This window comes from Schistocerca serialis, chromosome 3 (genome assembly GCF_023864345.2).
Source record: "Schistocerca serialis cubense isolate TAMUIC-IGC-003099 chromosome 3, iqSchSeri2.2, whole genome shotgun sequence".
Lineage (NCBI taxonomy): Eukaryota > Metazoa > Arthropoda > Insecta > Orthoptera > Acrididae > Schistocerca > Schistocerca serialis.
The window spans coordinates 1,030,642,900-1,030,667,031 of NC_064640.1; the positions used below are offsets into that span (position 1 = coordinate 1,030,642,900).

General features: G+C 51.7%; 1 non-coding gene across 1 annotated transcript; it reads right to left on the minus strand.

Annotated features, from left to right (window-relative positions):
• Positions 1–253: 253 nt before the first annotated feature.
• Trnas-uga (transfer RNA serine (anticodon UGA)) lies at positions 254–328 on the minus strand. Its single transcript has one exon. It is a non-coding gene; the product is annotated as a tRNA-Ser (tRNA).
• Positions 329–24,132: the final 23,804 nt, after the last annotated feature.

The following is a 24,132-nucleotide window of genomic DNA, read 5'->3' on the forward strand; positions in this document are numbered from 1 at the left end:
TTTTTTGGGTGCCTGAAAGCGACCTCAAGAATTCTCTGAATTTGCTTGCCCTCATAGCGTCCCTCCTCCTTTTGCTCGGGGATTTTATCTTTGGCATCCTGTTACTATTTATGTTTTCAGCCATAATCTACCCTCTGTTCACGCATCCTGTATGTAGGACAATTTCGACCAGTAAAACCACATGATCTCATACCTCACCTTTTACATGGAATGCATGCCCATGCTATGAAACTTCCTGGCAGATTAAAACTGTGTGCCGGACCGAGACTCGAACTCGGGACCTTTGCCTTTCACGGGCAAGTGCTCTACCAACTGAGCTACCCAAGCACGACTCACGCCCCGTCCTCACAGCCTTACTTCTGCCGGTATCCCGTCTCATTCTGCATACCCCGGCCGCCTTGCAGTCTTTGTGTGTGTAATTTTCCTCACTGCACTTGGAGCAGTGCAGTGCTTGAGAATGCGGTCCAGGTCCCCACAGGTATGGCAAAGAGGTACCACGAGATAGTCCCTTACGTTGACCGCGTGAAAACCAATGTAGAGTTTGCCCATTGACATTACTTTCTTCCACATAGCTCCGGTGAACTCAGCAACGTGATGGACGACATGACATTCCCGAGGCCCCACCTTAAATCGCAGGTTAAAGCTCCTTTCAAACTTCACGTCCTCTATATCTTCAAAATTGTGTCCTTTTATTGTTTCATATAATTCCTCATCTTTCATTACTGTGGGTATGTCATACGCAATAACTATAGGATTTCGTTTCTTGGGTGGTTCGTATTTGACCACCTTGCATAACATTTGGTTATTCGGTAATTTTTCTTTGTCCTACTCAGTTGCTACATCTACGATCACAACGTTCTTTCCAGGTTTGACCTTATTAAATTTAATTTTATATTTTACTGGATTTACGATTGTTATGAATATTTCTTGTACTTCTTTAATGTCCTGGCCAGGCAGGGGCCTAAGGAAGACCGCCGTGTCTGGTCGTTTGGTCACTTTTTCAATCATGTCCTTTGTGGTTTGCGGCATAGGTGGCGCCCCGCCCAGGTCTTTGACAGTCGTTTACGTAATCTCTCATTCTCTTTTTCGAGTTCTTCAACGCGGCCTTCGAGTTTGGCATTGGCAATAGCCCAAGCTGCCAACTCGTTTTAATGGTCGTTAGAGCCACTTCACTAATTTTGTAGTTTCTGATGTTCTGCTCCAAGAGCAGCGTGATCCTAGCACGCCCATTTAACACACTCTCGTCTGTCACCTGTCCCAGCTCGTCCTATGGAGAGGGATCAGACATCATAGATGCCTGTGAAGGCACACTCACATCACTCGTTTCTGTGTCAGCCGTCAGGTATTAACGAGTGATAAAAAGGTGGGAGCCCTTGTCTTGCACTGGACCAGATCCTCTGGCACGGGAGGGGGACAGATGCAGCTCGCCCACTGGCGTCACCCCTAGGCCAAGGGCACTTCCAAGCTGCCGTGTTCAGCATGCTGTCGCAAACGTACTGGACCCCCTCAGTGGTCCCGTCATCACTGCTTTCACTTAGCGCTCCTTGGCAAGTACACCCCGCACTCCAGGGAAGCGGATGCATTTCTCGTCACAAACGTTACCCTGTTTTTTTTTTTTTTTTTAATCTTTATTCTTCAAATACATGATACAAAATAACCCAGTACCTAATACATTGGTGGGTGCTAATTTATGCTTATTGCAATTACGCTTACTGCAGCTTATCTAGTTCTAGAATGTGGTGTTGTTCCTGTTTCCACTATGGACATTACTTGCTATGTCTTTGGGTTACCAGTGCTTTACTTATCTACTATTTATCGCTAATCTACTCTACCTGCAGCATTACAGGTGTGCCAGAGTTTATAAACCTGCATTTTTGGCTGTGCCCACCTAGTTAGTCCCAGTGGGCATGCCCCTGGCACCAGGCTGGCCCAGAATAGTGAATCGCTCCTGTACTATGCTAATGGAGTTATCCTGTCTTATCCTACGTCTAACCTAAAACTAAATCTACAGTCATATTCAGTGATTGTCTGAATTGGTTAGAATGTGCACCCTTCCCCCCTAATCCTAGACGTGGCGGATCCCAGCTGTGAAGCGGCTGGCCACGTCCACGCCTCGGCGGAACAGGATATGTGTACGTAGTCTAGATCTATTAATGGTTATTCCTTAGGAAATCCTTTAGAACTTTGCTTGATATTTCATTTACAAGTTTATTCAAGATCTGGAAGTGGTCCTCTTGCCTAAGCAGGTGGTATGTGTCGTAATCAGATAGCTGGTGTCTTAAATGTGCGGCTACATCGTCGAAGAGGTGGCACTCATACACCACATGGTCCGGGGTGCCTGGTGTTGCCCCACAGTCACACGTTGGTGTAGCCCACTTCCCAAACCGGCATAAGTATGTCGGCTAGGGTCCATGTCCAGTAAGGAAGTGCAGCAGTCTTCTTGATGGTTTAAAGTATTGTAGCTGTAATCGCTCAATTCGCTCAATTCGTATGTTCTACGATCCGTTTCGTCGTCGTCCCACTGTTCCTGCGATAGCTCCTACCCTCTACGTTTAATTTCTGATTTGTTCCCCACGTGAATCCCCATTAATTCGATTATTTTGTCCCTCTCCTGCTTTCTTACCCAATACCACGCCGCCTGTTCCCTAATCTTTATATCTAGAGGACAAAGCCCCATCAACCCATCAATACTGATAATGCTCCCCCTGGAGTTGTCCTATATGCCCCTACAGAGCGCAGGGGCATATTTCACAGCACTCTTCTTGCGGCAATGGCAGGCATGAACCTCGTAAGTCTGTGGGACCAGACTCCTGACCCGTATCCTACAATTGATGTCAGAATGCTATTGTGGTAGATTTTTAATAACTCTGGTGGCAGGTGGAATCGTTTGTGAGCAATCCCAATCACATTATTGAGCGTTTCTGGAGATCATTGCGTCATGGTGTCAAAATGTGATGTATAGTTCCACATCTCATCGACGACTACACCTAACAGGTCTCATGGCGCCGAAGAACTGGTGAGCCATCTATTCTTATTGTCGGGTTCCTGACAAGTTGTCCCTTTAGTAGTAAATACGTGAACTTGCTTGGTGAAATTTTCATTTTGGTCATATGGCACCATCTACCCAGGATAGATATGGCCCTTGCGATTTTTGGCTCAAAGTCTTCGCAGCTACGACCGTCAACCAGCAGGAGGAGATTGTCTGCATAGGCTATGCACTCTAGCACATCATCGCTGTTCTGCAGGTTATCCGAGAGGGGTTCCATGTTAATGTCCCAAAAAGTGACCCCAGGACAGAGTCCTGTGGACACCCCTTTGTGATCTTTTTACTGATTCTCCTGCTGGGGGACGATAGCCAGACCTCCCTATCCACACAATAGCTCCTAAGACAGCCATATAGTGGCCCTGGACACTCCTCCTCCTGCAGCCAGGAGAAGAGCGAAGGCCACCACAGGCTGCAAAGGTGCCACTGATATCCACCATGATGCCAACAACGTATTAGTGCAGGGCTGAGTCACAGACCTCCACAGCCAGGGCGATGGTGTCAGATGCCGATCTTCCTGACTGATAACCGGACTGCTTGTCACTCATCCCACACAGCACGTAGTGTGCTGCCAGTTTGTCTGCTAGCAACATCTCAAAAAGTTTCCCCAGAGGTTGCGGTCCATCACCCAAAATTGGTCTATTTTCCCGCCAAAAGTCGCCATCTTGGATGATGTCATGCACTGTTGCCAAGTCTATATGCCGCCATCTTGGATGACGTCATCGCCACCATGTTGAATAAATTTGGCAACAATGGAGAGTGGGGTGACGGCCCCCTTGCCCTATTACTGGCGCTCACATGGCGCTGGCATAATTATACCACGAGACAGGCTACACTGCACGACAGGCGATGGCTCATAACACACCGAGCCTAAGCGTCGACACGCGCCCAAAGTGTGGACCGCTAACGCCATACGAAACACATCCGAAAATCAAGACACACATGCTCTATGGCACGATTTACCGTCTTGATACCACGGAAAACATAAAGTGACATACATCCGTCCCTTGGGCAGAGTACAAGGAACCACGGAAAGTAAACAGAAACAATTGGCAATGGTGATACTTGTGAAGGCTCTTCTGCGAGAATGCTACGACAGAGTACGATGCTCAATTGCGGTGAAATTACGACAGATCTCTTTGCTCTCCTGGGAGCGGAAATCGGACAACAATTGTGATTTCCTAAGAAATAATAGCAGTAATCAGTTGTCTGGAGTACTCAGTATTGCAACGTGCCTGGCTTGGCATGCCTCAAAAACTGCCAGTTGTTGATGAGATACAACTTGCAACGGAATTTTTATTCAATCTGCCACCTGCCAGTGAATGTTGGCGTGAAGATGTCACAAATACTCAAGTCATTTGACCACGTTCAACAAGGACTCATGCTGAAAACTAATGGAAATGACAAACAAACAAAATAACTCTGAAATAGAACACATGGAAAATTATTCTAAGCAACACAACATCAACATTAAATTACGTTAAGCAGTTCATCCATGGAGACTATTTACATACTGCACCTTCTCTAATCTGTAAATCTACTATGTACACTTATTCTACGAATGGCTTGACGTGACAGACATGGTGGATGTCAAGAGATTGCCTTGATTTCAAGGTCTGTAGCTCGAGAGAGTTAAGTTGAGCGATTCTCCAGACACGGGCAGGTCCATAATAGATAGAATAGAATATGTACCACAACTGTTTCTGTTTGTTAGATAGGCGGAAAATTGTAATGAGCACTTTTTGGCAAATTCAGTACTCTCCCTCGCGCACTTTTCTATCGCAGCTCTCTTTCCGCTTCTCTCCTGCCTCACATAATATCCTGAGTGCAAGGTCAACAACTTGTTGGTGGTGTTCCCGAGTTTTCGGGGGAAAATTTACAACTTCATCTGTGGGTTGCCTGTTCTTGAGAACCGTTATTGGTGCTATTTTGGTGACACCGTGTAGCAACTCGTTCATCACGTCCTGGAAGTCACGTAGGAAAACATCCCAGATGGCGTGTCGTTTCGCGCAGTAGATACGGCACAGGTTTCACAGACTTTTCATCACTCTCTCTGCTGGCGACGATTGTGGACGCCGGCCGGTGTGGCCGTGCGGTTAAAGGCGCTTCAGTCTGGAACCGCGTGACCGCTACGGTCGCAGGTTCGAATCCTGCCTCGGGCATGGATGTGTGTGATGTCCTTAGGTTAGTTAGGTTTAATTAGTTCTAAGTTCTAGGCGACTGATGACCTCAGAAGTTAAGTCGCATAGTGCTCAGAACCATTTTTGATTGTGGATGTCGTATGGAACCGAATATGGGTTTGACTCTGTGTTTCCGCAATATCTCTTTCCACTTCTCTGACCGGAACTGACGTCCATTGCTGGAGATGATCCTGTCGACATGGCCGATTTGCTTGTGGAAATCCTCGCAGAATGCTCTACATACTGACTGCACAGTTGCATTCTTGAGCAGAGTTAAAGTGAAATACTTGGATATCAGCTCTAGTACCACAAGGATGTAGCAGTATCCTCTATTTGTTCGCAATAGTGGGCCCATTAAATCTGTTGCTGCAAGGTGCTTCAACTTTGATGGGATGATGGGATATAGAAGTGCTTGCGTTGCCACAGTGACGTGCTTTGACTTCTGATACGCTATGCAGACAGCCAAAACTCTCCAGATTCTTCTGTTCATATTCTTGAAATGGCAGTGTGCGTAATTTTAAGTAGCTCTTCCTGGGTCCAAAATGTCCGTAACCCAGGTGCGCGTGTCAGATCATCTTGTTCACCAGTTCATCCCGAATGCAAACGCGCCAGGACGCTCCTTCTCCCCCACTTCGAAAAAACAGAATGCAGTTTCGTACCAAGTAAAACTTTCAGTTTTGATTCCCTCTTATCTTTCGCCCTCTGTTTTAGAGCAAATAGACCTGGATCCTTGTCCTGCTCCTTTCTGATGTCCTTAAGGTTCGAGGTTACATATTTCTCAAATGAAACCTTCTTCATATAGAATAATCTGTAGTGTTCGTCTTCCAGTTGGTTGACTCACCTGTTTCTAGCCCCACAAGTGAACATGACAGCGCATCTGCAATGATGTTCTCCTTCCCTGGTGCCCGTGTGATCGAAAAGTCATACTCCTGGAGCAAGAGTTCCCATCTCGTTAGACGTTTGTTTCTGAGTTTCCCTGGGAGTAGTAATTCCAAGGCTTTGTGGTCGGTGTATACTCTAGTTTTTCCCCCATAAAAGAAAAAAACGAAATTTCTAGCAGCCGAAAACAACCACCAAAGCTTCTAACTCAGTAACCGAACAATTTCTTTCACACTACCTGAGGACTGGGGTTCCAAAAGCAATGGTTTTGTGCATCATGTTTCCCCTTTGCTGATATCGTTGGAAAATCACTACAGCAATCCCAGATTAGGAACTGTCTGACGACATGCAAAAGTCCTCTTCCAGGTTGGGGTGCGAAAGAATTGGCGCATTAATCAGCGCGATTTTGAGACCTTGGAATTCATTTTCTGCCACGTCGACCCATTCCCACGGCGTCTTTTTTCCTGTGAGGCGGTATAGCCGCGGTGTCGCTAATTTCTTCACATGGACAAATCGTTTATAGAAATTTGCGATGTCAATGAAGCCACGTGGTTGTTTCTTGGTTGTTGGCTTGGCAAATTTCGTAATTTCCTCTATTTTGTCCGTGTCTGGTGTGATTCAAAAATGATTCAAATGGCTCTGAGCACTATGGGACTTAACATCTCAGGTCATCAGTCCCCTAGAACTTAGAACTACTTAAACCTAACTAACCTAAGGACATCACACACATCCATGCCCGAGGCAGGATTCGAACCTGCGACCGTAGCGGTCGCGCGGTTCCAGACTGAAGCGCCTAGAACCGCTCGGCCACCAGAGGCCGGCCTGGTGTGATTCCTTCCGCTGCAATGATATGTCCGAGGAATTTTACTCATGGCGGTAAACTGCATTCTGTGAAGGTCTGTGAGATTTCTATGAGGATCGCATTGCGCCCTCTCCACGTCGGTTCCGCTATCAAGAGGTCATCCACGTAGGTGGTGATCCTTTGCTTAATGGAATCCTTCAAGATGCTGTCGAGTCCTCTGATGAAGGCAGATGAAGGCACGTTTAGCCCGATTTGTAGACGTTTAAATCGATAGCATTTCCGGAATGTAAGGAACGCCGTGTACTTCCTGCAGTCTGGGTAGAGCATAATTTACCAGAAACTGGACCGCAAGTCAAGAGACGAAAACACCGTAAGACTATGGAAATTTTACAGGAGTTCCTCCAGCTTTTCCAGACGATCTGTCTCTGGCTTAATGACTGTATTGATTTGGTGCGAATCCAGCACCAAACGGATCGAGCCGTCAGCCTTCTCTGCCACTGTGAGTGGCTTGTTATACGTGGAGCTTGTTGGTTAAATACCTTCTGTCTGTAGGCGTATGGGATTTAGTAGGGAAGCGCGAAGAATTTAGTGTGTTCCCGTACCCGAAATGTATACATGAAATTTCGGATTGCTGGCGGTTTTCGGTAGAAAGACATCCGCATTTTCCTTTAATATTCCTTCCAGCTCTTCCTTTTCCTGCTTCTGGATGTGTACTGAACTCCCTAGCATGTGGTCAATAGCATCGTGCACCTCTCGTCGAATTTGCTCAACACCTTGAGTGTTGTGGCTACACTCATGGTGCCACGATGGATTTTTTTCTTCCCTTCTTTTTCCTGCGTAGTTTCTATTGAGGCATTCGTCAGGTATTTGCGCACGTATTGCGTTGTCGGCAAAGGAATTCTTCATGGCTCCGTCTTTATGTAATGTCAGTTCTCCTCGCCCTGCATACAGTACGGCCTGTTGTTGGTTTAGGAAAGCCATGCAAAGTATTTTGTCAAAGAAGGGACGACCAGAAAGTTCACTTCTAACGCATGCCCTTGGCAGCTGAACGTCAATCTGGTTTGTAACTGCACTTCTGTATGCTTCCCTCTTAGAGCGCCGGTGATTTCGGTTCTCTTCAGCGTGAGTGCCGGCCAAGAATAATTAGCAGTGCATTTCTCTTATCCCGAATCCGATATCGCCGTCACTTGGCTTCCGCTGTCCACAATCCCGGTAATAATAATAATGGCGTACGACTGCTCTCCTGGTGCAAGTCTTTCGACTGGAAGCCACTTCGGCGACTTGCGCGTCGATGGGGATGAAATGATGATGATTAGGACAACACAACACCCACTCCCAGAGCGAAAAAATCTCCAACGCAGCCGGGAATCGAACCCGGGCCCTTAGGAATGACAGTTTGTCGCGCTGACCACATTTTTTTTGTTTTGTTTTGAGTAGAATGTTAAGCGAATTATCTCTGATGCTCAATCAGACTCATAACTTTAGACCGAAATGTGGTTTTTAAAAAAAGAAAAAAAACAACAAACAGTTAGACGTGAACAGGCGACCATAATTTTGGAATGCACCAAGATTTCCACTTTTTTAGTTTTTTTGTTTTTTCTTTATTTTTTATTTTTTTTACTTTTTCTTTTTTACCTTCTTTTCTTTGTTTTTTTTTGTTTCGTTTTTTGTAGTGGACCGGTGGGGGCTCGGGGGGCAAAGTGGGCAGGGGTCGAAACCCGAGGCCTGGCCACAGTCTCCTCCTCACCACCACCGAGCCTGTGGTGCTTAGGGAAGTGGGAGACACAGGAATCAACAGTAGTGGAAGGCGTTGTTATTTATTTATTTGCATGTGTTTTTGTAATATTCACTAATATCATGAAATTATGTGAACACATCGGCGAAAGAGAAAAGAAATATAAATTCTGGTTAAAGAAAAAGAAAGGAAAAAGGAAGAGCAAAAAGAAATAAAATCCACGCAATCCGCGACGCGCTCTCCCATCCGCGGAGGTCAGAAGTAGAATAGATCGTAGGCGGTTGAAACTCAGACACCACCGGGGGAGGAGGGGTAGGTGCCCTCTGAGCCAGGCACCCCCCAACTCGGTGGAGGTCTAACAAAGACCGCTCGAAGATAGTTAGCAAATAATGTTCGGTAACGTGGCGTGTTTTCGAGAGCTGCATTGGCTGTTCGTAAATAGGTCCAGAAGTCGAGGCAGGATTTAGGTCCCTCATGAAAGAGATAAGCGACCGCCCACACTTTGACCCACGTAATAGCATGACATTTGGCGGCGGGAAAATGTCTGTCCTCCGGGTATAGAAACATTCGAGGTTCGATTGCGTCTGGTGGCACCCGGAGATAGCAGGCAATGATTTGCTGCACGAAGCGCCATACATCTTGCGATGAGGCGCATGTCAGACGGTGTTCATCAGTGTCCAGTTGCTGGCAAAGGAGACAAAAAGGGGATTCTGACAAGCCAATGTTGTGCAGTCGCTGCTTCGTGGCAAATTTCCTGTTGACTATGTGATACCACAGTGCCCGGACGTTCGTAGGGAGAAAGGGCTGGTGGACGGTAGTCCACACAATGGGCCACTGGATGGAGGGATGTTTGGTCTCCATCACATTCCAGGGAACACAGCACGGCAACAGGCTGTAAAAATCCTTAGTCCTGGGTGGGCGTGTATCTGGGAGACTGGTATGTATGTAACTGTAGTCGACGAGAAAGGTTGACATATGGGACAAATGAGGCACGATATGGCCGACAGACACCGGTGGTGAGGTGGAAGCAGGTAGGAGGACCTCAAGCAAGCTGCGTGTTAGAGATGTACCCTGGCCCATCCACCGTTTTCTCATGGTACTCATGTACAAGGCTGGAGCTCGCATACGGACATTGACGAGCCCGACGCCACCATACGGTGAGGTCAGGGTAAGTGCCTCACAACGGACTTTAAACATTGAACCAGCCGTGAGATAATAACCAAAAGCCGCCTGAAGGTTGCGCCCAATTGCAGTTGGCAGAGGGAGAACTTGCGCGATGTGAATCAATTTTGATGCCACATAAAGATTAAGAAACTCAACCCGTTGAAGCGTGTCCTGGCGGCGCAAGAGGTTCTGGAGGACGTCGTTGCGGATGACGTGTAACAGGCGACGGAAATTCGTTGCCGTTGTGCGTGTGACCGTGGGGATAAAGGTAATGCCCAGGTACCAGAAAGTCCGCACAAACCACTCAGCTACCGGGGGCAGACACAATCCCCTTTAGATTGACCGTGATGACTGTGTAATGAATGATGGGGTGTAAATCCGGTTCCGTCATGATCTCCTTCCCTTCCCGTAGCAGTTCTCTTGTATCTTTGTACTCTAACAGGTTAATATCGCTCGCTCCGATAGTTTCTGTGGCATTCTTTTGAGCTGAGTCCACAGCGGCAGTGTATCAATTCCTGTTTGAATATTCTCTGCGTGACCCGTGCGATGGGTAAGGTGGCCACAATTCCATATATTCGCTACGTTGGTCATTCCATTGACCTTGAGCGTTGTAGGTCCTGTTATTGCTTTGCTATTAGCCCCTAGAATCCTGGTTCGAGTTCTGCTGCTCTCTCCAGTTTCCGTTTCGTCGGTAGTTGTTATTGTTGTTAGGATTATAATTTCCTCGTCTTCTTCTATTTTCCCATGATGTCTGGTTATTCCCATTGAAGTTCGAATTTTGGTTTCGATTCCATCGATGTTTTCCCCCATTTCGTCCATCGTCATTCCTCTCTGGGGAATCTGGCCAGTTACAGTCATTATTTCTACTTCATTCCCACGAGTTGTGAATTTCATTCACGTAATCGAGTTCGCACAACGCACTCTTGAAAGCTTCGACTGAATCGTTGCATCTACCAATGAGCAGTTGTTGGTAACGTAAAGGTAATTTAATGCAGCAGTGCTTTATAATTGACTTGGGACAGCACGGTTGATCCGAGAATCGTTTCTTCTTGACCAGAGATACGAAGAATTTGACAGTACTGCGGAATCCTGAAATTCAGAAGTCCTTTCCTAATATGATCTCCTGTTTTATCTTTCCCTATGTGTCTTGCGACCAGTATGTGCGAAGGAACGAGTCCTTAAATACCTGGTAGGGGCGAACACTCTCCGCAACTCTGCAGATAAATGTTCTGCAATCGACCTTTATAAGAAGCTACAGATAAACTGGAGCTTTTACTCCAGTGGCCAAGATTCTGATAGCACGTGATCGTACTGTGCCATCCAGTTCTTTGGATGTAATGCATTTTTTGCCTCCTTGTAGACTTGATAATTCTGGATGGTAAAGAAAAGATTGTGGTCGAAAGGTTCGACGTATCCGCCGTACGAATTTTCCCTCTCGTCTGCAGCGCCTGATTCCATGCATCCGTGCCCAAACGATCCTTGTGCACTGTTATGGTATCCCCTCGTGTTGTTAGATACACATAATAACGTTTCTGCCCTCCGTAGAAGTGTACAATTGTTTTCCGGCTCTGTCTCTGACATGCTGCGTGTTACTGACGGAGCATTTTCTATTACGCATTCCGCCGCGGCAGGAGCATATTCCTGCTGCATTCGCCCATGTGCAGGGGCCGTGTCCTCGTATAGCGGCTCGGAGAGTCGCAAAACATTTTCTTCGCTTTTGTTATGCTCTCGATGGCGCTCTACCCGACGAGATTGCGACCCTCTCATGTGCCTGCCGAACGTCCTTAACCAACTCGTTTTGTTGCGCGGCTACTTGGGTCTGCTGATCTTTAACTTCAGAGATTTCGGCCTGTTTGACTTCTATCTGTTCGATTCGCTTCGCAGCCTCACTCATTTTTTTCCTGCGATTCTTGAACTATTTTTTTGCCTTGCTTTTGGAGAGTTGCAAGTGCCTTTTTTGTCTTACACACCTCAGTTCTTGCCAGTTTAATTTTTCTTTGGCACTGATGCGTCCTTTCGTGCTACTTGTGGTACCAATCGCGCTGTTTTGGCATCGCGCTTCCCCTGGTCCGCAACCTCACTCGTTTCTGCTGTCGTTTTCTTGACATTCTCTAGCTGTTCTTGGATTCCTACGATCCCTTTCTTGACTCCATCTACACCGTCTGTGACCGTTATTATGACTAATTTGTGCCTTTCCACCTCTTCCTACCATCTCTTTTTCTCTGCTTCTTGTCTCTTCCTTTTTGCCTCTTGCATGAACTTCATGAGAGCCTCAAACTGAGATCCGCTGCTAACACGTCCAGGACTCGATGAACGAGATTCCATCACTCTGAGACGTTTCGTTCGGATTCTGATCTGCCAGTCTCACTGATGGTGCGTCTCGTACCAGCAACCCCTAAATTTCGTTCTGCTGTGGTCTCCCGTTCACTTTCGTCACCTGACAGACATGTCGTCATACTCTGTATGTTCTAGGTTAGCCCTATTCTGCAACCTAATTTACCTGAGAATCCCGTGTAATATATGCCTGGTCACCGCTAATAACCTGACGTGGATCCATGGTTAAAAAACACAATTACTTCTGCTTCTCTGTAACAAACGTACCTTGCTTCTTGTAAGCATGTACTCTAATTCTGACTCAAACGAATTTAAACACTTCACATTCCTATGCCACAGAGATTCTACTCTAAATTACGCTCCCGTAAGCTACTGATTTCTAGTTCCTGACGATGAATTGAAATGTCAGCACGCTTGTCTACGCTATCAAACGGAAATCTCAATCTATCCTAACATATCAGCACAACGCCATTCGCTATGAGAAACAAACAGTCAAATGACACAGAAGTCACAACCACAAAATGAAAATACACACATACAATAATTGAGTATTAGTACTATGTCTAGGCGCCAGCAACGCGAATATACTCTACCCATAGCAGCACCTGAAACATGGGGAACAGAAACTTCACTACCCAACACTATCTATGGTATGAAGGTCACAGAAGGTTCCATCAATTCAAAATTCTGCGCAAGGGACGTTAAATCGATTGACTACCCGATCTGACGGTGACAGAAGGTGACATCAATCCGAGATCCTGGCAAGGGACGCCACAATAAGAGGTAACTTGACATCTTGGGTTGTCGGGTGTTCTGCCGGATATCAGCGTCGTACTTGCACGATATTTCGGTCACGTAGCTCGTGGCCTTCATCAGGTACGACCTGAGACTACTCCTCGAGTGGACCTGGTCCAGTATTTACGCCTATGGCCTTCCCCCTCCACCAACGGCTGCAGGCGCTTCCTCTGTGGTCCGCGCCCATTCCCTGCGACCTGCTGGAACGTTGGCTGCTCCGTTTTCCGTCCGCTGCGGTTCTAGGTGTTCCCTCTGCGGTCCGCGCCCACCAAACCCGCTCCTGGGGGTTTCATCTACGGTATGGGGTCCGCGCCCGCTCACCACGACCTGTTGGAGCGTTGCCGCTCCGTTTTTCGTCCGCTGCGGCTCTGGATGTTCCCTCTGCGGTCCGCGCCCACCAGTCCCACTTCTGGGTGTTCCATTTTCGGTCTGGTGCGCCTGGCAGTCCGTCAGGGGCTCGTTTTCCATCTCCATGTCTCTGGTTCTTCTGTTTGTGTAGTGTTGCAGCTGGCCCCGTTGCTCCTTTAACAATTCCAGAGCCGGATCACAGGCTCTGCTTAGCTGGTACCCTGTGTCACGGTTCATAAGATCGTCAGCCATTTTAATTTCTATCGATTCTCTTATAACACTGTCCCAAAATCTGGGTGTTTGTGCTAGAATCTTGGTATCCTCATACTTCATGGCATGGTCTCTACAGGGAGGAGATGTATCAGAATGTCAAGAAGCTGTACAAGCTGCGGCAGAAGAAATGGAAGATGCTGAGTTCTCTCAGTTTTTGCTGAGGTGTCGAGATGGAGAAGTGGTACCAGTATTTGCCAGAATTAAACATGACATCAACTCCAGAGCGGCGAACAAGATAAAACACAGAGCCAGCATGGCACTGGTGAGAGAGAGGACTCGAGATTTGCCCCACAGGTTAGATGTTGTGGCCAGGGAGCTGTTACACATTCATCTGTACATGGCAGCCTCCTTAACAAGAGAAGATTGGGATTGGGTAGACCGTGCCTCCTGGTCTTTAGCTGAGTGTGCTAGAAGGAATGCCTCATCTTGCCAATCTGCAAAGTTTGACCGCATGAGTAAGAAAGCACAGCAGATGGAAGAGACACGCACTGTGACGAATCTGAGTGGCATACAGTTTGATGATACAACCTTAAAGGTACTCAGCAATGGTCTCAACTTTGCTACGACACCTAGAAACGTACCCATTTCAGGTTTCGTCAGTGCAGTAGAGCAAGTTGCAGCCACACTTCCACCTAATGTGGCAGAGGAAGTCCGCTGAGAGACCTGCAGGGCCCTCACCAAGGCCAGGCCGCCGAAATCGAACATCACAACCGAGGAGAGGCTTGCACTCAAGAAACTACGGGAAGACAATAGCATTGTGGTACTGCCATCAGACAAAGGGAACTCCACTGTTATCTTGCAGCGGGTGGATTATGATGAGAAAGTACGCCAACTTCTGGAGGACCCTGCATACAGAATTTTGGAGTGTGACCCCACGGACAAGGTGGCCAAGAAGACTAGTGCTCTCTTGAAGGAAGCAGGGATGCCCGATAAGATCATCAGACAACTACGGGAAAAAGCGCCAGTGCCACCTAGACTGTATGGTCTACCTAAAATACACAATGCGGGCGTGCCCCTACGGCCTATTGTCAGTAATATTGGGGCACCTACGTACACAACAGCCAAGTACTTGAAAGGTCTCCTGTCTCCATATGTGGGGAAATGTATTCACCACATCCGCAACTCAGAAGATTTCCTGCAACACCTCAAGAAACTGCACATCACAGATTCGGACATCATGGTTAGTTTTGATGTGGTATCGCTGTTCACCAGGGTCCCACTGAAGGACTCACTAGAACTGATTGCAGAGAAATTTGACGGTGCTCTGTTGGACCTGTTCAGTCATACACTGACATCCACGTATTTCCTGTACAGAAACCAATATTACGAGAAAACTGAAGGTGTAGCTATGGGCAGCCCACTGTCCCCTGTGGTTGCCAACATGTTTATGGAGAGTTTTGAGGAGAGGGCATTGGAGACAGCCACATTTAAAGCCACATGCTTCTTTAGGTATGTGGATGACACCTTCGTGATCTGGCCACATGGGATGGACAGGCTCAATGAGTTTCTTGAACATCTTAACTCATGCCACCCTAATATCAAGTTCACCATGGAACTGGAGAAGAATGGCCAGCTGCCATTTCTGGATGTACTAGTCCAGAGGAAAGCAGATGGATCAATTGGTCACAGTGTGTACCGAAATCCAACACACACTGATTTATATCTGCAGGCCAGCAGCTGTCACCACCCCACACAGAAGAATGGGGTTCTGAAGACTTTCGTCCACAGAGCACGTGCCCTGTCAGACCAAGAGAATCTACCTATAGAGATAGAACGTCTCAAAACAGTTTTCTCCAAGAATGGATACACGGACAGACAAATTGAGAGGGCACTCCAACCAGCCACTATACCACAGGTTCCTGAAGCAGACCAAGATGAAGCAAAGAAGGTGGCATATCTGCCCTATGCTGGCTCTATTTCTGCCAGAATCAGTAGGATCCTCCGTAAACACAATATCAAGTGTGTTTTCTGTCCATCCAACAAGATCGGGGGACTGCTGGGGAGTGTCAAAGACGACCTGGGGTTACGAAAACCAGGGATTTACAACATACCTTGTCAATGTGGCGTATCCTACATTGGCCAGATGACAAGAACTGTGGAGATCAGGTGCAAAGAACATCAGAGGCACACTAGATTAAGACAGGTGACTAAGTCAGCCATTGCTGAACACTGTCTAGTACTAGACCATGCCATGAAGTATGAGGATACCAAGATTCTAGCACAAACACCCAGATTTTGGGACAGTGTTATAAGAGAATCGATAGAAATTAAAATGGCTGACGATCTTATAAACCGTGACACAGGGTACCAGCTAAGCAGAGCCTGTGATCCGGCTCTGGAATTGTTAAAGGAGCAACGGGGCCAGCTGCAACACTACACAAACAGAAGAACCAGAGACATGGAGATGGAAAACGAGCCCCTGACTGACTGCCAGGCGCACCAGACCGAAAATGGAACACCCAGAAGTGGGACTGGTGGGCGCGGACCGCAGAGGGAACATCCAGAGCCGCAGCGGACGAAAAACGGAGCGGCAACGCTCCAACAGGTCGTGGTGAGTGGGCGCGGACCGCAGGGGGAACGCTTGGTACCCCAGACCGTAGGACCGAACCGTGTGACTCACGTGCAATTCTCTGCACGATTTAAAGCAGGTTAAGCAGGTCAACTGCTGTTCCTGCGTCTTGGAATCTCCAGATAGATGTGGTCCTCACTTTGTTGTAAGTCTTCTCGTATTCACAAACGTTGGTCGTCCTCTCTGGCTGCGTGGAATTATTCCAGCAGCCGGTCTGGCCATCTGGTCGCTGGACGCCAATGGAGTTGGTTTCCCAGTCCACTGACCAGCGGGTTCCTGGATGTCCTCGCCGACTCGTAGAAGTTCCGTGCGAGCGCGCGGAAGCGGCGCTTCAGCATCGGAACTCCCGCGATGTCGTGAAGCATACGGGTGTCGTAGTCCCTTGGCAGGTGGAGCGCCAGCCGAAGGACTTTGTTCTGCACCCGTTGCAGCGTCTGGACGTGTGTGTCGGCGGCATTTCCCCACACCACGGCCGCGTACTCCAGCACTGGCCTGATTAGTGCTAGGTAGAGTGTGAGGCCGCAGTGGGGGGGCAGTGTCGTCGTGGGGTTGAGGAGGGGGGTAGAGCGAGCGCATCCGTCCAAGCGCCCGGCCCCTCAGCTCCCTGATGTGTGGACCCCAGGTCAGGCGTCGATCCAAAGTGACGCCGAGGTACTTTCCAGTACGCGACCACGGGATGGGGCCTCCCATGATCCGCACTGGCGGCAGCGCGTCGGGTATGCGGCGGCGAGTAAACACCAGGGCCTGGCTCTTCCCGGCGTTGAACTTGAGCCGCCATTTGGTGGCCCAGGCTACAATCTCATTGCAGGCGAGCTGCAGGCGGCGGCGCATCAGCTGCGCGCTCATGCTGCGCGTGTACAGCGCGGTGTCATCGGCGTAGAGCGCCAGATGAACCCTCGGCGTCGTCTTCGGGACGTCGGCGGTGAAGAGGGAGTACAGCAGGGGGCCAAGGACGGACCCCTATGCGGCACTCCGGCACGTATGTGGCGCGCCGTTGACATGCCGCCGTCTGCACGCTCATGGAACGTGCGCCCTCGCAGGTAGGACTGGAGAAGGCGGACGTACGACACGGGTATCCCCTGTACCAGCAGCTTATACTGGAGGCCGTCGTGCCACACGCTATCAAAGGCCTTGGAGACGTCAAGGAGTACCGCCCCAAGGTACTCGCGTCGCTCCAGGGCCCCCATCGCCTGCTCCACCAGTCGCAGTAGTTGGTGCTGCGTCGAATGCCCACTGCGAAAGCCAAACTGCTCGTCAGGAAGCAGGCCTTCTTCTCTGACGTGGCGCTGTAGCCGTTTGGCGAGAATCCTCTCGAAGGTCTTCGAGAGGGAGGGCAGTAGGTTTATCGGGCGATAGTTCTGCGCCAGCCTGGGGTCCTTGCCAGCCTTCGGAATGGCGACCACCTCTGCGTGTTTCCACGCGTCGGGGTTGGTGCCGGTGCGGAGGATGGCGTTGAAGATCACTGTGACGATACACACTGCTTCCGGTGGCAGCTTCTTCAGCAGTGCGTTGTAGATCTTGTCGCAACCCCCCGCCTTCCTGGGCTGTAGGAAGTCGAGGTGGTGTTGCACTTCCTCTGCAGTGGTTGGCTCGATGACGTCGTCCGCCTCCTGATGGGTCAGGTACAGCGGAAGACGCTCTTGCACCTCCTGGATGGTCTCTTCGTCGACCACATCGTCCACAGTGGAGAAGTTCTCAGCGAAGGTATCCGCGAGAACGCTGGCCTTCATGTCCGGCTCTGCGGCGACGTCGTGGGCAACTTGAAGCGGCGGGATGCACTGCCCCTTGCGCAGAAAGCTCCTGGTCATGGCCCAGGCGATTCCGTCATCGATCCTGAGCGTGGCTATTTTGCCAGCCCAGTCCCGATTACGGTGGTGGCCGACGGCCGCCGAAATCTCCCGGCGCAAGCGGTTTAGCAGCCGCTTGGTGGCGGGGTTTCTCGTGATCTGCCACTCACGAAAAACCCGGTTCTTCTCCCTGATCAACGCCAGGATGTCCGGCGGAAGCTGTTTGGAGTTGTCCTTCGGCTTCCGCGGTCCTCGCGGCGCTGCTGCATCTGCCGCCGCAAGTGTGTAGTGGGTGAATGCTGCTAGTGTTGCATCCACCCCCTCCTCGTCAGGATCAGGTGTGGCTGCGACCGTCTCCGCCAGGTGCTGCTGGAAGTGCGCCCAGTCGGTGTTGAGGCGGGCGCTGCGGTGCTCAGGAGGCGCCGTACCGTCTGTGTCCAGGTCGAAGATCACTGGCAGGTGATCGGAAGACAGGGCACAGCGAGTGCTCGCGATCGCGTTGTGTGCTGCCCCTTTCACAATCGCGATGTCGAGCACGTCGGGACGGCCGCGCGCCGGGTAGTGCGTCGGATCGAAGGGACCCAGCACCACGGCGTCATGGTCGTTAACGACCCGGAGAAGCCGTCTGCCGCTGATGGTGGTGACCCTGGAGTTCCACTCCGGGTGTTTTGCATTGAGATCACCGCCGATGAATAGGTTCCCGCGCATCGACAGCAGCGTCTCGATGTCCCCGGAGTGGAGGTGTCCTGACGGCTTCCAGTAGGCCGCCACGAATGTTACATGGCCCACTGAGGTGTAGACCACGACGCCGGTCGTCTCCAGGGTTGGCGTCGCCGAGAGCTGCACCTGGTGGTGGCGCAACGACGTCTTCACGTACACCGCCGTCCCGCCGCCGTGGGTGGCCCGGTCGGTGCGGTAGCAGCAGAAGTTTGCCGCCCGCACGTCCACGCCCGGCTTCAGCCAAGTTTCTGTGACGAGACAGACGTCCACGTGTTCGTCTCGCAGAAACTGGCGGAATTCTCCCGCGTGGGAGCGTATGCTGTTTGCGTTCCACACGCAAACGGTTAGACCCTGGATGTGTCTATCCATGTTTGGGTGTGGGAACAGCTGGTGTGGTAGTGGCCTGGGCGGCCGACTGCACTGCAGATGCGATCATCTGCGGGAGTTGTTGCAGGAGCAGCTTGAAATCCTCCCTCAAGGCCCTGACTTCTTCCGCGACGCTCGCTGCGGATGTAAAGTCAGAGCGGGGAGAGGATGCTGGCTGTGCGGGTGCTGGCTCGCGGGCTGGACGCTCCCTCCGCCGTCCGCGCCGGCGGACGACCCTGGCTGGCGTTGGGTGCTCTCTCGGCGGTCCGCGCCCGCGCACGGCTACCGTCGCTGGCGCAGGCGCTGGCTGGTAGTCGCTACGGGGATGTCGACGCGTACAGACCATGTTAGCTGCGCTCAGGAGGGGACTGACCGCCGTGCGGTGGGGCTTGCCCCACCGCCGGCCCCGTCAGTCACTCCAACGATGACGACACGGCAACGGAGGATGGGTAATGATCTATTGACGACCACGGCACGTGCACTGGACTTTGCAGCGGACTATTCTACGGACGCGTCGGTCGAAGACGACGCAGAACAACAGTTTATTTCCATCCTGCGTAGGAGTGACAGACGTCAGCGAGGCAAGGGACGCCAACGTCCTTCCACATCGCAAATCGACGAGGAAGGGTTTGTCCGCCCTCCCAAGAAGAAAGTGGCGCGAAATCGGCAGGAAGTTCCTGATGACGCGATCGCTTTGCAAAATCGTTTTGAGCCTATGGAAGAAGGCGACGCGGGGACGAGTGCGGCAGAGCCGCCGGCGCCACCGCCGCAGCAGCCTTGCCCTGCGCCATCGCCGCAACAGAGGATTCCACCCATCGTCTTACAGTATCCTGAAGATTACCGCACGTTGTATGAGTGGCTGAAGCAACACTGCAAGCAGCCTTTCACTGCTAAGCAGGCCGGCGGGGACAAACTTAAGCTGACGTTGACTGCCACTGAAGACTACATGACCGTCATGGATATGGTTGGCTCCCGGGGTATCGCATGTTATACCTTCCCGATGGTGCGGCCGCCAGTTCTGACAGTTGTCATCCGGGGAATTCTGAACTCCCTTCAAAATGACTACGTGAAGGAGTCGCTGGAGGAGCTTGGCTTCGTGGCCACGGTCGTGGACTACCACAAAATACCTGGCACGAACAAGAAGTCGTGTCTGCGTGTCGTCGTGCTGCCTCATACGGACCGCCATCGTGAAATTTTCCAACTGACCAGGCTCTGTGCCCTGGCCGTGATGGTGGAGAAGCTTCGGAAGTCACGTGGAGTCCTGCAGTGTTTCCGCTGCCAGGGCTTCAACCACGTCGCTCGTCATTGCACCATGCCGGCAATGTGTGTTCGATGCGGCGGTGGTCATGAGAGTCAGGCCTGCACTCACCCACAGCAGGAGCCTGCCAAATGCGGCCTCTGTGGCGGCAACCACCCGGGCAACTACCATGCTTGCCCAAAGCACAAGGAGGCCAGTCGCCGCCAACGCGGACTTCCACCGTTGAACGCCAAGCGTCGTTCACCCTGCGGCACCTCCAGGAACACCGTGGCGTCTACGCGGGTTGCAGCCGACTCTCGCTCACAGCCGCCTACCCTGACGGAGCGCCGCCGTGCCTACGTCCTGTAGCGCCCAACGGCTGCCGATGTCGCCAGGGGTGGGGTTCAGGCCCCCGCTCCTGCTCCCGGGATGGACCTATCGCAGACCTCGTTTCCAGCGTTACCACCACGACGCCTTCAGGACGCTGGCCGGCAGCCCCTCTCCGGGGGTCAACCCCTCGATGCCGACTGTGACGTGAAGACCCTTCTTCAAACGATGCTTGCTGCACTCGCAGAGATGACCAAGGCCATCCAGGCACTCCCTGCTACTATTGCAGTCGCGGTCGACGCGACCGTTCGAGGAGCACTCAGTGCAACCCGCGAGGCACCCTCTACCCAGCATGGCCAGGATTAGGCGTCTGGAGGACCTCTGCATTGTTACTTACAATGCCAATGGACTGTACCACGACCTCTTGGATCTGCGGCAGTTCCTTCTCGACCATGATGTGGATCTCTGCCTTGTCACGGAGACCCATCTCAAGCCCGCCCTCCGGGCCAACATTGCTAATTATCGGTGCTACCGTACTGACCGGATGACGGCCGGGGGCGGCACTGCCATCTATGTCAAGGCCAGTATTCGTCACTATGCTGCACCAACACCGCCGCTCCAGACCATCGAAACGACGGCTGTCGCGGTCGAGACCTCTGCCGGCCTCGTGACGTTCATCGCGGCTTATCGTCCGCCACGTGGGCCCTCAACATGGATGAAGCTCGAGCACTGCTCCAAGTTCGTGGCAGACTCTTCGTTGCTGGCGATCTCAACGCTAAGCACGCTGCGTGGAACTCCATCACCACGACGCATAATGGCCACCGACTTCTTCGCGTGCTGGACCAGGTGGATGCCTATGCTTGTGGGCTGGATACTCCCACCTGTTTTCCATCCAGGGGTGCTCCAGATGCCCTGGACTTTGCTATCACCAAAGGGGTGCGGCAGTTTCTCACAGCGGAGTCGATCCACGCTCTGAATTTGGATCACATCCCTGTCCTTTTCCGGCTTGCCGTCTCCCCGTCGTCGCAGCCCGATCGTCGGGACCTCAAGAGGACGGACTGGGACCGTTTCCATGCCCGCCTCTCTCATTCTGTACATCTTCACCCTGAGGATGACGCTCACGACGTGGATTGGGCGATTGATGAATTCACCGCCGCTGTGGGGACTGCATTGGATTCCTCCACGCCGCGCCCTCGGCGATCTCCACCACCGCGGCCTGGTCTCCCGCCGGACATCCTCGATCTTATTCGTGAGCGCAATGGCCTTTCCAAGGACTGGCGGCTTACAAGGGATCCTCACCTGAAGCGGCACGTCAACTTTCTCCGCCGTACCATCAATTCCGCCATCATTGAACACAAGAATCGACAATGGGCGTCGCAGCTCGCCTCCTTTACGCCGGATGCTCATTCCTGGGACGCTGTGCGATTTTTCACCAAACGGAAGGCCTCCGTTCCTCCTCTGGACGTTCCAGCCGGCGTCGCTTATGCACCTTTGGACAAAGCCAAAGCGTTGGCCGACGTCTTTGAAGCGAACTTTCGCCCCATCGCTGACCCCATCGATCTGCAGCATGTTCAACACGTCGAGGGTGCCATGGACACGTACTTGGCGGACGACATTAGCGCAGAGGACGACTTGCTAGTTCCTATTACTCCGGCGGAAGTCAAGTCCACCGTTACCGCCCTATCTTCCACCAAGGCGCCGGGTGCTGACGACCTTCCTGTCAGGGTCCTGAAGGAATTGCCGCCCATCGCCTTCGTGATACTGGCCACCATTTTCAACAGTATCGTCTGGACGTGCACCTACCCAACAGCTTGGCGGTGCGCGATTGTTGTGGCTGTTCCTAAACCGGGTAAACCCCGCCAGGATCCTCGCAACTACCGGCCTATCAGTCTACTGCCTCACCTCAGCAAGGTCTTCGAGAGGCTCCTGCTGCACCGCTTACGGGACTTCCTGGACCACCGACGCATTCTGCCGCCTGAGCAGTTTGGCTTTCGGAAGGGGCATTCCACTTGCCTCCAGTTGATCCGTGTGGTGGAGGACATCACCCTCGCCTTCAACAATAGGGAATTCTGCGGTGCCATCTTCTTAGATGTCTCAAAGGCGTATGATAGTGTGTGGCATTGCGGACTGTTGTACAAGCTCAAGGATATGGGCTTCCCGAAGAAGGTCGTTCATCTATTCGCCTCGTACTTGCGGGGACGCCGCTTTCAGGTGCGGATCGGCGACGCCCTGTCCTCGACCAGGCTGATAACGGCGGGCGTTCCGCAGGGCTCAGTCCTGGGCCCCATGCTCTATTCCACCTACACGTCCGACCTCCCTCGATCTCCACGCGTCGAGAGGGCCTTCTACGCTGATGACACCCTTCTCTACACCCGTAGCCGATGGCCAGCAGCTCTCCACCGTCGGTTGCAGGATGCTTGCTCTGACCTCGAGACGTGGGCGACGCGATGGCGTGTCTCCTTTAATGCCTTCAAGAGCCAGGCCGTCATCTTCACTAGGAGACACTCGCTGCCAGGCCCACCGATCCGCCTGTTTGGTGTGGACATTGCGTGGAGCGACGCCGCCACCTACCTGGGTGTCATCATGGACCGTCAACTGACGTGGCAACAGCAAGCAGTGGCTGTCCGCCTTAAAGTACATCAACGTCTGGGGGCCTTATACCCCCTCCTCAACGAACGCTCTGCGCTCTCCGTGAGGAATGGGCTTCTGGTCTACCGCCTCTTTATCCGCCCAGTGATGGATTATGCAAGCGCCGTCTGGGGAAACGCAGCCAACAAGCACATTCATCGCCTTCAGCAGCTACAGAACAAGGCTCTCCGCCGTATTTTTCATGTTCCAGCCACGTTTCCGTCTCACTATCTCCACGAGGCGGCCCAAGAGGACTACGTCATCGCCCGTTTCCAACGCCAAGCACGACAACTGTATCATTCTTCTGCGGACTCTGCGAATCCTCTCATCCGGAGCCTTGGTGCTCCATCTCATGCCAGAGACCGCTACAAGCGGCCCAGCGCGCTACTTACTCGCTAACTTGCTAAGTAGCGCTCTCTTCTTGTTATTCTCCTTCCTCCACCGCCTGCAAGCTGACATATACATAAACGTGAAGCACCTTCTGTCCTTCTTGTAATCTGCTGTTAGTAGTAACTGCCTCCTTGGTAAAAACTACCTTTCCTAGGTTGACGACACTCTGAAGACGCGGACCGGCTCTGGCTGGTGCTCTCTCGGCGGTCCGCGCCCGCGCACGGCTACCGCCGCTGGCGAAGGCTCAGGCTGGTGCTCTCTCGGCGGTCCGCGCCCTCGCACGGCTACCGCCGCTGGCACAGGCTGCGGTTGACTGCCACGCCCCTGGACGTCAGCGGGGGCGGCAGGGCGCTGCTCAGCCGATCTGGTGGTGGCAGCGGATGCGTAGCTCCTTCCGGTTTGCACCCGCGCGGAACGCGCCAGCTCTCCTCTTCTTGCTGCAGCGCGCCGGAAGGCAGTGCAGCCGCGGAAACACGCCACATGCTTTTCGCCGCAATGGCAACATGTGGGCGCGTCCGTCCGCGGGATTTTGCACTCCCGACTGGGATGCTCCCC